Genomic DNA, 15,151 nt, shown 5'->3' with positions numbered 1-15,151 from the left:
AGTGTTGTATGTGTTGAATCACTAAATTGTGCATCTGAAACTAATATTACACTGTATGTTAACTAACTGGAATTTAAATTATAAAAAAAAAAAGAATTCTTATAGCCAAAGGTACAAAGAGCAACAAACACATCTTTCAGTGTGGATTTATGGTTGGAATCCAGTTTCTTAGAGTTGAAAGGTAGTTATTACTGAGACTCACACCAGTTGTATCTGACAGTTAAACCCACCAAATCATATCCAGGAACAGTTCAATAAACACTATGATAAAATGTTCACAGAGACCACTTTTTCTTGCCATATACTTTTTAAAAATTTTTTTGAGAGTGAGAGCGTACCTGCAAGAGGGGGTTTGGGGGGAGGGGCAGAGAAAGAATCCTGAGCAGGTTCCATGCCCAGGGCAGAGCCCAATGTGGGGTTTGATTTCATGACGCTGAGATCATGATCTGAGCCAAAATCAAGAGTCAGATGCTCAACTGACTGAGCCACCCAGGCACCCCTCCATATACTTTTTTTTTTTTTTAATATAAAGGGATTTCAGTAGGAATTCTAAAACAGTTCCATTGTAGTTGGGTTCTGACGAGGTAAGACTTGGACAGAGAGGGCCCATAAGATAAATCTCCCATCCCCTTTGTCAGTGAACAGGAGCAACTTTTCTACCTTAGCCTTTTCTTTTTAATCTTTCATTTAGAAAGCTATTTCCCTGCTGCTGCTTTTCTCTCTTCTTTGTCTCTGAGATTAAGATCAAAGGCACAGTTCAGGTCACCCATCCTCACTCAACCAGGCTATGATTCTGATTTGAGTGTAAATATTCATTAGCTTCTACCACATTTGATGGCTCATTAATTGTATTACTCTGAGAACTCATGTCACCTTGCATACTTAATAATAATTCAGACTTTTAAATTTTGTTCCTCTCATCTGTTCAGATAAATAAGGTCTCTCCAAACTCACTCTTCATCTCTGTCATAAAATGCAGTTGAATTCATCATTAAATAGTAGGAGAAGGAGCAGAGAGCCTGTCTCATGCATGTGAGGACTCTCTGCAGTGCTTTGCCCAGTTTGTATGTAGTCATACTCTGTAAGTGTTCATTAAAGGAATGAACAGAGAACGAATGGAAGTCGAGAGACTTAGCTTTGGGTCCTCTTTGAGTCTCACTTGCTGTGTGGCCTTGGACAAACCACTTGACATCTCCAACCTCCATTTTTTTCACCTGTAAATAAGAGAGGGATCAGATGTCCCCCTGTTTGTTTTTAATAGTTAGATTAGATCTCATCCACTTACTTTCGAGGTATACCCAAAATAGCAATTACTTTATTAACACACGGCTTATAAATCTTTCCTAAATCAACAGTGAAATCCCTAAGGATGATTAGTGTTTTGTTTTCTTTTTAATTGCTTCACCTATTATCTTTAAACTAGGACAAATAAGATTTAAAGAGAAAAAGTAAAAAGATTTTCCAGTTCCAGCAAGAGGGGAACTTGTCTTTTCTGAGAGATGTTTACCAAACCTTAACATTTTGGGGAAAAAGAAAAAATTCCAAAAGACCATTAGCGTTCCATTCCCTCCCTGCAGAATATATCTCTACATATCACATTGTATCGAAATGGTCTTTTTTCACTCTTATATTTCATTCACTATTGGCAAACTGCTTGAGAGCATTGACCAGGTCTTTCCAATTATTTTTGTATCTCCAGTACCTAGAGTAGTGGCACATACTAGGTGCTCAATAATGTTAAACTAGGGCACCTGGGTGGCTCAGTTGGTTAAGCGACTGCCTTCGGCTCGGGTCATGATCCTGGAGTCCCGAGATCGAGTCCCACATCGGGCTTCCTGCTTGGCAGGGAGACTGCTTCTCCCTCTGACCCTAACCCCTCTCATGTGCTCTCTCTCGTTCTCTCTCTCTCAAATAAATAAATAAAATCTTTTAAAAAATAATGCTAAACTACACTGTTAAAATGGAAGTTCAGATAACTGAACGAGTGGTGGAGCAAGATTATGAGAGTATCTACTGATTCCAAATGGGATAGTTTTCCTAATATAGAAACTGATGACATTAAACCATTGAAAACCTTTAATTTTATTTATTTATTTTTTTAAGTAATCTCTACACCCAATGTGGGGCTCGAATTCACAACCCTGAGACCAAGAGGCGCATGTTCCCCTGGGCCAGCTGAGTGCCCCCATAACCTTTAACATCTTAGTAAGAATTAGATATCAGATGGTGGCACCAATTTTGAGGACCCCAAATTGTGTCATTTTCATGGGTTTGAGATGTGCAAGTTATAGGCTGCTGCCAGCATAGGTCTGGGTAGCCAGGAGTGAGTATGGAGATTCTCTGTCTCAAGGAGCACATTTAAATAAAATAAGGGAGAGAGAGAGCGAGATTTAGAAGTTAACACTTCTGATTCCCTCTTTAAAATAACTCTGCTTAAGTAAGGAGCAGATGGCCCAAAAGATAATTTCATCCCTAGATAGAAGCTGGGATAGATAAACCTATGTGGAAACATTTTCTACGTCATATTTTTCTTACTCTACTTTGAAAGAAATAATGATGTAAAAAAAAATCAAAGGAGTGAGAGATATTACATAATTTCATTTAGGAAATGGCCTGAAGCAATTTCATCTGAAGGAATAGGATTCATGTATGCAACTGATCCAGAAAAGTTGAAAACAGGAAAAGTAAACAAAACTACTGAGTGCAAAAGCCAGGAATTGTGTGAATCAGGATTATTTACTTGATTTTATTTTTTTGTATCTGTGGTATGACTAATAAACTAAATCAAGTATTGAGTCTTGAATTCTGTAAAGGAAATAAGTGTATGGGTAAATATACCATGTTTTTTCAGTATTTAAGTTAAAACTTCAGTAACAGCTTTATGCTATGATTTTGGTGAATATTGCTTCAAATTCTTCTTCTTCTTACATATTGACACAAATTTTATATCTGACTTGTTGTATAATTTATTTAAAAAAATTTTTTTAAAGACTTTATTTATTTATTTGTCAGAGAGAGAGAGCGAGCACAAGCAGGGGGAACGGCAAAGGGAGAAGCAGGCTCCCCGCTGAGCAAGGAGTCCGATACGGGATTCGATACCAGGACCCTGGGATCATGACCTGAGCTGAAGGCAGATGCTTAACTGACTGAGCCACCCAGGCATCCCACTGATTTGTTGTATAATTCAAAAAGTAATTTTCTCCATAACTGCTTTCCAGTATTTGTGTAAAAACTATTGATAAAGGGTTTAGGAGGCTTTTTTCTTTCTCTTGTTAAGCATCTTTCTTTTACTTTGAACATTTAATGAGTAGAAAGAAAACCTTGCAACTTATTTCATAAAAATATTGGTTAAAATGCAAACTGAGGGTTGCTGGAGTTTTGGGGGGTGGGAGGGATGGGGTGGCTGGGTGATAGACATTGGAGAGGGTATGTGCTATGGTGAGCGCTGTGAATTGTGTAAGACTGTTGAATCACAGACTTGTACTTCTGAAACAAATAATATATGTTAAAAAAAAGAAGATAGTAGGAAGGGAAAAATGAAGAGGGGGAAACTGGAGGGAGAGACAAACCATGAGAGACTATGGACTCTGAGAAACAAACTGAGGGTTCTAGAGGGGAGGGGGGTGGGAGGATGGGTTAGCCTGGTGATGGGTATTAAAGAGGGCATGTTCTGCATGGAGCACTGGGTGTTATACGCAAACAATGAAACATGGAACACTACATCCAAAACTAATGATGTAATGTATGGTGATTAATATAACATAATAAAATAAAAAAAAGAAAAAATATAAATAATTGAAATAGTCTGGAAAGCCTTTTAAAATTTTTTCTTTTTACGAAAGGCAACAACTGGTTTTCTAGTTGCCAGCTCAATTTAGTCTATATAGTGATTTTTCTTCTTTGAAAAAGAAGCAATTTAAAACAGAGCTCTATTACAGCACAAAATGATTTATTGTCTTAACTCTGGTGTTCTGCTCTGTTTACCGCCTTCAGCCAGAATAGAATCACCAAGCACGTAGAAACTTGCAGGAAAAGGCAGAGCCCAAACAGAAGAGAAAGAAAGGAGGAATCCCCCTCTGTAGGCTCTGTCTTACATTGGAGTTACATTCTTTAAGCCACTGGATCATTTTGCTAAAAATTCCCCTAATAAGTCAACCAGAGAAAGACAGTTATCATATGGTTTCACTCATATGTGGAATATAAGAAACAGTGCAGAGGATCATAGGGGAAAGGAGGGAACACTGAATGGGAAGGAATTAGAGAGGGAGACAAACCATGAGAGACTCAACTATAGGAAACAAACTGAGGCTTGATGGAGGGGAAGTGGGTGGGGGTGATGGGCGTTAAGGAGGGCACGTGATGTGATGAGCCCTGGGTGTTATACCCAACTGATAAATTATTGAACACTACATCCGAAACTAATGATGTACTATACGTTGGCTAATTGAATTTAAATTAGATAAAAATTCCCATATCCACACTGCAGTTAAGACATATCTCCTGATAAGAGAGCATTTCTTCTGACCTAATCATTCCAATTCAGAAGTTCATATTTAAAATATAATCTAAGGAAAACAAAAACCTGGAAGCATCAAGATGTTCATTGCAATATTATCTGGAACAACAAAGTGTGGAAGATAATTTAAAAATCCAACAGGAGGAGACCTGTCAAATAAATTATTCATGCTCTTTATTTGCACACACCCTAACAGCAGTGAGTCCTCACCCCGCAGTCTTTTACACAGGTTCTTTCTGCTGCCTGGTGTGCCCTCACAGCTTCATACTCATCCATGTGTCCTTAAAAACCTAAAGAAGACATTCCCCAGTTTGGGCCTTCACTGATGGCCTTCAGTTAACCACCATCTTCTGGGTGATCTCCTTCAGTTGAACATATTTCTAACACTGAACTTCGTACACATTTGTGTATATGGTGGTCCATTCTTCCAGATGTTCAAAGTCATTTCCATATCTCTCCTCAGCCCCTGAGCACAGTGCCTGGCTCCCAGTGGGTTCTGGGAGCAGACGTGTCAGAAGAAATAAATAGTAAAATATTCATGTAGGAAAGAGTATTATGTCACCTTTACATTGAAATTTCTGAACAGAAAGACATATGAAAATAGATGATAGATTATTATGTGACAATTAGAATATAAATTCAATATGCACATTTTGACTTTAATTTTTTAAAGTATACCTAAAGAAAGTGATATGTTAGGAGTCATTTATGTAAGTGGGGTCAGAGGTAGGATAATGAGTGACTAAAATAATTTTCTTTCAAAATGTCTTCAAATTATGCTCTCTCTCTGTAGCAAATATTGCCAATGGTGTCATCCATCCCCCTCGCCCTTCAACTTCAGGGCACACTGGCCCAACTTCCAACTGCCCGCCCCCGTATTTCCTTGTCTGAGGCTTTCTCTGAATCAGTTTTGTCAGTTGTGTGGCAGACTAACAGCGTCAAAGAATTAACACCCCTTTGGGAGTAGCCCTCAGGTGGTGGTTAGTGTAAAAATATCCCAGATCCTGTTCCACTTTGAGGTATGTGTTCCATTGGTGCCCAAACTTCCCCACAGAGATTTTGCAGTATTTACCCACAGAGGCAAATTGCCTGGTAAGTCATCCTTTTATTGTTTCCACACGTCTTCCTTGCTCCTCCACGATTTCCTACTGTCACCTCCAAAACAAGTACTTGCACTTAAATCCTTATCTCAGGGTCTGTTTCCAAGAGAACCCAAATTAAGACACCCTCCAATAACAAAAATTAATAATTCTGTAGAGAAATGATACTAAAATGTAAATATTATTGGGAAGGTTCTTTTCTTTTCTTTTTTTTTTTTTTTAAAGATTTTATTTATTTATTTGACTGAGACATAGCAAGAGAGGGAACCCAGGCAGGGGGAGTGGGAGAGGGAGAAGCAGGCTTCCCACGGAGCAGGGAGCGCGATGTGGGGCTCGATCCCAGGGCCCTGGGACCACGACCTGAGCGGAAGGTGGACGCTTAACGACTGAGCCACCCAGGCGTCCCATATTGGGAAGGTTCTAACACCTTAATTTACTAAAGGTATTATCAAATTAATTAAAATTAGTGATGAAAACTGCCAGTTCCTCAAGGACTAGGACACAAAGCAAGCAATGTGCTCGTGTGTGAGTGTAAGGAAAGTTCTGAATTTGAGTCATGAGCCCAAGCCCTGCGTTGGGCTCCACATTGGATGTGGAGCCTACTCATTAAAAAATAAATAAATAAATAAAATAAAAAGGCTTAAAAACATGATTAGGAAATGGGCATTTTTAGTAAAACTCTAGATATGTTGACTATTTGTGTAATGCTATATGTATCCAGATATCTAGAAATATATTAATACATTTATATTGTTACATAAAGATATTTGATGGTCTTTTTTTATTTTATTATGTTATGGTCTTTTGATAGAAACTGGATAAAATATAGGCACTTCTCTGAAAGCATGCTTATTCATCACAGAAATCTGATTCAACATAGTGGAATAATATGAATTATGGTTTCAGCACATTGATCAAGACTGAATGTTTTGCAAGTATTAGGAATAACACCTCCCAAGGATGAAAAAGAAAGCTTGTATATACGAACTATGGGAACAAGATCCATTTTATAGAGTAGCTGGTGTCTTGTTAGTCTTTTATTTTTCTGTTTACTGAGGATACTGTACTACAGTAATATGGCCAGGGCAAGGCCAAAGACCCATGAGTACTTGAATCAAAGGACAAAGGAAAAATTATTTTGATTTGTTTTTGTTAGCTTTGAGCAACCAATTTATTCAAAAAACCAAAAACTAATAACACAAGAGTTATTTTTTTACCACCCATTCCAGAAATTCCTATAGGAACCTTTGCTTTTGCTTGATCTTTAGCCCAGTGCCCTAGAATTATCTGGGGCAACTGATAAAAACCAGGATTTCCAGATCCCACACAAAGGATTCTGATTCAGCAGGTCTGGAGTAGGGTTCAGGAATTTGCCTTTTTTACTGAGTTCCTCAAACAATTCTTATGTAGGTAAACCCCAAACCACACATTGAGAAACACTGCTCTGGCCTCTAGTCATTTTTTCCTCATTAAAAGAAAAAAAATAGTGACTTTTTTCAACAAGGGATTCTTACAAATACAGATATATATTATCAGAACAGATCTTACTGCGCTGCAGACCTATCATACCAGTGTTAAGATTTTACCTGAATCCTCCTCACTTAACTAGAACAGAGATTTTGTGTAAGTAGCGGCTGCTTTCAGGAAGCATGATCAAAATAGAGACATATAAAAACAACAAACAAACAACTTTAAAGAAAGCAAACAAAAAATCCAGTGACCAAACTTATTTTGCAGTAACTTTATTTGTATTACTAAAACATCTTTTAATTAATTTTTTATTATTGAAGTGTAACTGACATACAATGTTATATTTTCCGTGTCCAACATATTGTTTCAACAATTCTATACATTACTCAACACTTACCATGATAAGCGTAGTCACCATCTGTCACTGTACAATGTTATTACAATATTATTGCCTATGTTCTCTATGCTGTACTTTCATCCCCGTGACTTATTTTATAACTGGGAGTTTGTACCATCCTCCCTCTCCCTTCCCTCAAGCAACCACCAGTTTTATTCCCTGTGTTTGTGAGTCTGTTTCTGTAGTAACTTTAATTGCCTATCGTTCACAGTAAATATCTTAATTCACTGCTCACTGGATATCTGGTTTCATAAAGGCCTGGGGAACACCGAAAAGTCTCTGCTGTCTCGTCTTAGAAACCCAGTGTCTCACCTTGGCTGGGTGTCTTAGAGATTAATGATGCCATATTGTGCCATGGAAATGTTTCATGATATAGTGGGTGGAAGATATTAGCCAAAAACCGGGAGTGGGCTTAGAGAGAAAAGACCATGATAACAACCTGCAATGTTGCAAGGAATTCTGTAGCCCAAACCCAGCTTTTTCGTTCTGGCCCTGGAAGCAACATCACTTTCACTCAATTCCCCCTCTCTTTACCCATAAAGTGGTATAATGAATTTTTTTTTACGAAGTCATGAATGTTTCATGTATAGGTGTAGAGAAACTCTAAAACCATAAAGTGTTAAAGGTGAACGAATTTTAGTGGTCACCAAATTCAACCTCCTCATTTTATAAAACAGTATACGGAGGCCTAAATTAATTGACTTACGCAAGTCCACAAACAACACACAGCTAGTCATTATTTTATTCTAAAAAACAAAACAAAAAGAGAAAAGAAAAAGATTACTCCCCCCCCCACCACACACAAATTATTTACTCTTTAGAGCTACTCTGATCCTCATCTCAGCATTCAAAGTGCCAGTGCTTTATTTTGATGTCCTAATTCTGGTATTTCTGATTTAAAAAGTATTTGTGTCCTATGTTTTTGTGGTTACGTAAGATAGGAATAAAATTATGAAGAGCTGGAAAAAAACAAAAAGCCTCAGATTATTGATAAAAAGGAAAGCCTGCAGTGTGAAGTTATGTCTCCCTCCTTCCTTCCCTCCAACCATTCCTTCCTTCCTCCCTCCCCCCCTTCCATCAAACATGCTGGGAGTACAAAAATGATTATGGCATTTAAATTAAAAAGAATGATTATGGCAGTTTCTCCTGTTAAAAAGCTCACTATTTAACCAGATTCAGAAAGTAACAAGTACTTATAAAAATCGCAAGTACCATGATAAGATGTAATAAAAGGAACATCTTTGTTGTAAAATGAGTTGAAGTTGTTCAGACTAAGAAAAGCAGAGGGCTCAGTTTTGCTAGAGAGATGTGTTCTATGTAAAAGTCTATGGGTGAATGAGCCGGGCATGTTAGGGAATGGCTGAAGTGAAGTATAGGATAAATGACAGGAGATGGGGCTGGAAATATGGTGTAGGAGCAGACTAAGAAGAGCATTTTATGCCATTCTAGAGGAATTTGAACTTTGCCTTATATAGTCCCACACAGTCTAGTCCTGAAGACAATAGCTATACATGGCTATTGGCCACTTGAAATGTGGCTACCCCAAACTGAGACATGCTGTATGTATAAAACATACATTGGATTTTGAAAATTTAGCATGAAAAAAAAGAAAATTAGCCATCTCACTAATAACTTTTTATATGGCTTATATGTTCAAATGATAATATTAATATTATTAGACATTATATTTCTATTCCATTATATTTTTATTTCTATTTTCTATTTTTTATACTGTTGTAGAAACAATAGTAATGTACTCAAAATCATGGGTTTTTAAAACTTTACTGTTTTTAATTACTGAAGTACTTTAAACTACCAATATCATGATTCCAGGCCTAAATGATTTAGTCTGTATCTCTAAAAAATAACATTTTCTATGTAAACAAATAACAATATCAAATACTTAATAGTTAACAATAATTACTTAACATTGTCTATTATTCAGGCTATATTAAAAATTTCCAATTGTCCCCCAAATGTCTTTATAGCTGGTTTGTCAAAACCAGAATGCAGTCAAGGACCATCATTACATCTGCAGGTCCCTGACCTCTTTTAATTTTAAATAGTCCCCTCTTTCCCTCTTATTTTTTTGTGTCACTAACTTGATAAATAGACCAGCCCAATTATTCATGTTCTACCTTCTCAGTTTGTCTGATTTGTTGTTGTTTAGCTTGTTACTCTGTATTTCCTATAATGTGTAAATTAGACCTTCAGGCTTGAGTAGATTCCAGGGAAACATTTCTTTCGCTCTGATATAAAACATATAATGTTGAGTTCCTCATATTTTATCTCATCAAGAGATAATACATATCAGATTTCATCACTGTTTGCAGTGCCAAGGTTGACCATTAGATTGTAGTGATGACAAATTTATTGCTCCAATATGAAGTTGTGTTTTCAGTTGGTAACCAGGAAGCTTTTAACTAAAGGAATACTGCAATTATGTCTTCATTGTGGAGTAGTGTAGAGTATGGAGGAGGAAATAAAAGAAGAGAGAAAGTAGAAAGACTACTCGTAGTCTATTACTACAGTCTAGGAAAGAGAGAGAAGATGATGATCTTACTTTGAACTGGGGATCATGCTAATTCCTTAGCACGTGTTACATTTATAAAACCTCACACAACCATATGGGATAAGTTTTCTTATCCCCAACGTCTGGTTAAAACTGAGCTTTACAGAGATTGAGCAGTGGCAGAGTGGTGATTAAAACGCAGCTCTGTCTGACATCAAAAATCCATATACTGGACCGCTCTCCTATGCTTACTGCAATAATAATTTGGTTTGAGAGGCTTTGGTTTGAACATTTTTATTTTTTATCTTGTTTTTAATTTTTTTTTTGAGAGAGAGAGAGAGAGTGTGCAAGCCTGTGGGGAGGGAGAGAGAGAACCTTAGCAGGCTCCACGCCCAGCATGAAGCCCCATGCAGGGCTTGAACTAATGACCCTGAGGTCATGACCTGAGCTGAAATCAAGAGTCCGACACTTAACTGACTGACGCACCCAGGTGCCCCTGAATGTTTTGAATGCTTTTAAAAATTTGGTGACCGGGACACCTGGGTGGCTCAGTCGGTTAAGCGTCTGCCTTTGGCTCAGGTCATGATCCCAGGGTCCTGGGATCGAGCCCCTCATTGGGATCCCTGCTCAGCAGGGAGCCTGTTTCTCCCTCTCCCTCTGCTGCTCCCCCTGCTTGTACACTCTCTCGCTCTCTGACAAATAAATAAATAAAATCTTAAAAAAAAAAATTTGGTGACCAACGAACTACTTGGGGTATGGAAGAAATAACTCTAAAATGTTTCTCTTGGACGATTAGGTGGTATGGCTGTTGAATTTGAAATGTCATTTGGATATGTCAACTGAAAATATAGGTCTGGAATTCAGAAGACAGATCAAAGAAAAAGTAGAGATGAGTAGAATTGTAGATTCAGGAGTTATCTGCATAGATATGTTAGCTTAGACTTGGGGAGTGTATAGAATCACCTAGTATATTTATACAGCCTTGAGGCACCTTCACTTTTTATGTGTAAGCCATCTGAGATTAGCAAACCAATATCAAAAGGGAGACAACTGCATGAATTAAAAATGCCATTTTTGATTTTTATATTCCTGAAAAAGTTAAAAATATTATAAAGAATTATTAGTATAATTATTATTTCAGTATAAATTCTTTATGTTACTGTGTGGGAAGGTTAGAGTATTTCTAATGGAAGACATTTTCCCTGTGTTCGGTGGTTATCATGATCCTTATAACTAAATCAGTTCTGGTAGGCAGAAGTTTATTTATTTATAGAGTGAGACAGAGTCTTTTAAACTAGGCTGGTCATAGAAAACCTTGATATTATACTTACTATATTATGGAATAACCCATACTTTGAACAATCTTGAGGGAAAAACACCACAGTTGCCTCTCAGATTCTTAGTAGTCTAGAATTCTGAAAATTTGTTCTGCTCTATTTGAGGTTGAATACAAAATGGTATGTGGTGGTAAAATAATGAATTGTTTCGAATTCTTGACAAAAGCTAAAAGGTTATTTTTCTAGTCTTCTGAAATTATCTTTCTTTCTCTAGGGCAGTAGTAAGGATCTGTTTTTCATTTAATGGTCTTTCTCAAGGAACTTCTGAGAAATCGGGTAACTCCTTTCTCCTGAGGTAAGTAAAGTGTTAAAAGGGACATTCATCAAAATTCAAGATAAACAGGTATATTTGCTCCATATTTATAAAGTTATAGAAAGTTGAAATTTCTTTCTTAAGGAATTTTTGATTACCTTAAATGGCAATTACAAAAGGAAAAAAAACCCGCAATATTTTGGAACAGGGGTCAGATAAAACCAGGTTTAAATAAATTTCACGTAAAGTCTTTAAGAGGGAAAAGTAGTCATAAAAAATGCATTCTGAGGACTGTGTGTGGAAGATGAGGAAAGGCAGTCCCTCCTCTATTCTCTGTCTTCCTGAAGTGAGTGGTCAGATTGGCTGGCTTTTCCTGTACAACTGAAGTGTCTTCAAGACATGGGATGATCTCAGTGAGGCTGCTCCTTCTCAGTTTCCAGGACGCACAGGATGCACTAATCACAAAAGGGGAAATTTGTTATTCTTATAGTAAGAAAACTGCAGTGATGGGACAGTTCAATTAGCCCTATGAATAGATGTCACAATCTTTAATTTTAACTTCGATAAAGCTATGCAACACTTATTGGTGCAACCACATATTTTATTGCAGCTTACCCATGAGAATAGTTTCCATATTTTATTGTATAAACATTACTGTAAACCTTATTAGTCTTAGCACTCTTACCTTCTGCTCAGTGTTTATGCTAATAAACCATTGCTAAAGAGATGAATGCCTCCAATGGATCAACTGTTGATTAGTAAATATGATAACTTCAGCATGCTGCCGGCTACATTTAACCCAACACCCTTATTTTATAGATGATAAAACTGGAACTCTAGAGACTAGAGTTTTATCCAAAGTCACACAGATATTTAGAGCCAGAATTAGCCTAGAACCCAGACGTCTGACCTGAAGCTCTTCCCATTGCCTTCATACTTAGATGGGGTCAATTTTCTGACAGATTAGTTCTTTAGTGATGATGGAGGTTACTCTACTGAGATGGCAAGTTGTTTTCATCTTACATATTACTAACAGTAAGATTGGATCAACTTCCTAGAATCAGTTGTATTATATCCATCTGGATGCATTGTTTGTGGTCATTTTTAAAAAAAAAATGGTGGGTGGTTTAGAGGCATTTTATTTTCCTGGGGCATTGGAGATATGTGAAACTAACAACATGTAGTGGAAAGAAACTTGGATTATAGTTCTGTCTTAATCATCGACCCTGTTAAAGTCACTTAACTTCATGGCATCTCAGTTTTTCAAGCTGTAAAATAAAGACCATAGTACCTACTTATATAACAAAGGTGGGGAATTTTCAAAAAGATCCTCTAAACTTGTGGTAGCATGTTTAGGTTGACCAAATGATAAGCCTGTAGAGAGAGCTTCGTATCATTTGCTTTGGGAGTTTCTTACTGGCAAGCTGGCTCCTATACCATTGAAGACTCTGAAGGCGTGGTGATAAAAATGAACATCCTATTTATTTTGTAATGCGCTTGGGATGAAACACACCAGTGTGAGTCTTAAAGAGCACTGACTGCTGCTAATTAACATTATGCCACATTTTATAACATCCTAAGGAAGGTTGGACAGAGCTGACTCATTCCCATTGCACATGGTGTACTCATTGAGCAAACAAGAACACAGTGGACTCCTGAAAGTTGGGATGTGAACATTTTCTATTAATTTCGAGGAACTTGTATGTTGTGTGCACAGCTGTGCTGTCCTGTTCCTCATGCAGGAGGCAGAAATGACTTTCCGGTCCCTCAGTAATAGTAGTAAGAAAAATAGCTATAATTTATCCAACTCTTATTTTATGTCAGTCACTGTGCAACAGTTATACATGTATTATTTCTAATTCCCAAAGTAGACCCATGAGGGGTATTCTTATACTTGTTTTACTGAATAATGTTTTTATAGAAAGAAAATAAAATATAATTTGAATGTCTTTGTTTCCATTTCTACTACAGCAGGTATGCTTGTTTCTCATTTTTCCTTATGACTCTGGGCAAAGCAGAGACAAGCATTATTAATTCCCATCAGCAGATAAACTAAGGCAAGATGGAGTTAAATACCTTGCTCGAATATTAGCATCAGATCTATGACTGGGGCCTTAATTTCACCTCGGGCTCTGTTTTCATTAGACCACTGGTTTTCCAAATTAACACATTCAACAGTTGAACGCTGGCTATGTACTCGAATCTAGGGAGAGAATACATACGCAGCTCCTGCCCTATTTGAATGGGGGTGAGTCCAAATCAGAACCCTCTGAACAGGCCTACCTTTGGGGCTCCGATGGCTTCATCTTTTCCCTTCCCTCTTCCTCACACTATGGTTAGGCCCCTTGACACGGGTGTCAATAGTTAAAATTAACTCATCATCACTACCATTTGTCGAGCACTGTTTGGAAGGGTGAAAAGCGCTCTACCTGTATCATCTTACTTAATCTCTTCAGCGCCCTGGGAGGAAGGAAGATTCTAGTTTTTGTTTTTTGTTTTTGTTTTCTTGGCCAGGGAAGAGACACGAGAGGATGCCAAGCGAACAAGAGGCAGAGGTTGAGCCTCAAGGCTGCTCTAAAATCAGCTGTTCTGTCTCTCGTCCCACATGGCTTCTTGGTGAATGGACCTCAGTTTCTTGTAAGTAGCAACTGGTGAATCCACTTTCTGTCTTGCTCCACCTTCTGCAGGCTACAAGGGCAAGGAGAGCTGAGGTGCGCAGGTCATTTGGAGAAGGGAAAAACCCAGGTCCTCTGGTTACTCTGGGATTATGGCAGGAAAGTTATAAAAAGGCTTGGAAGTAGCAGGCTCGAGCTGTGGGCTCTGTGAATGGGGAGGTTTGACTTTTGAGGCCACTCTATGAAGTAGTTTAGTTGTGATACTGAGAATTCAAACACCAAACTTGGACTATGTGGCAAATAGGGAAAAGAAATGTTAAGGAAACTCTTGGAGGGATTTACTGGAGGAAAAGTTTCAAAGCGTTTAGCTAGGATCATCTCTAGTGTTCCAGGGTTGTTCTTTTTCTTTTTTTTAAAGTAGTCTCTTACAGTCTTTTTTTCTTTTCTAAGATTTGTTTATTTATTTTAGAGAGGGAGGGAGAGCACCAGGATGGAGAGGGACAGAGAAAGAGGGAGAAACTTTTTTAAAGATTTTTGTTTATTCATTAGAGAGAGAGCACAAGTGGGCTTGGGGGTGGGAGGCAGGGGTGGAGGGGCAGAGGGAGAAGTAGGCTCCTCGCTAAGCAGGGAGCCTGATGCGGGGCTCAATCCCAGGGCCCCGGGATCCTGATCTGAGCTGAAGGCAGACGCTTAACTGACTCAGCCCCCTAGTCACCCCCCAGTCTATTTTTGTAGCGAACTAAACTCTATTCCTGACCGACTTTAGCCTCGTCTATGTGGTGTGATTTCTTTCACATAATTTCCTGCTCCTCTCTCGTCTTTAATCCTAAATCCCCAGCTCTACACTGAGCCCTGTTTCTGAGGCAAAGGATCTTGGCGCTGCATGCTGAGTGGTGCTTTGCATGCAAGAGCTTCAAAAATATGTGAATAGTGAGTAAAAATAAGGATAAA

The 15,151-nt window shown here is 38.0% G+C and overlaps 1 long non-coding RNA gene across 1 annotated transcript in view; it reads left to right on the top strand.

Moving 5' to 3' along the window:
- The window catches only part of LOC112839327 (uncharacterized), a 147,205-nt gene that overhangs the window by 86,348 nt on the left and 45,706 nt on the right, over window positions 1–15,151 (top strand). Inside the window, exons 4-5 of the long non-coding RNA XR_012375658.1 lie at window positions 11,547–11,627; window positions 14,100–14,222. This is a non-coding gene — a long non-coding RNA (uncharacterized lncRNA). The remainder of the gene's footprint in view (window positions 1–11,546; window positions 11,628–14,099; window positions 14,223–15,151) is intronic.

Source organism: Callorhinus ursinus, unplaced genomic scaffold (assembly GCF_003265705.2).
Source record: "Callorhinus ursinus isolate GAN/ISIS: 27379988/994484 unplaced genomic scaffold, GSC_fseal_2.0 scaffold54, whole genome shotgun sequence".
NCBI lineage: Eukaryota > Metazoa > Chordata > Mammalia > Carnivora > Otariidae > Callorhinus > Callorhinus ursinus.
This window is presented reverse-complemented; position numbering and strand designations above follow the sequence as displayed.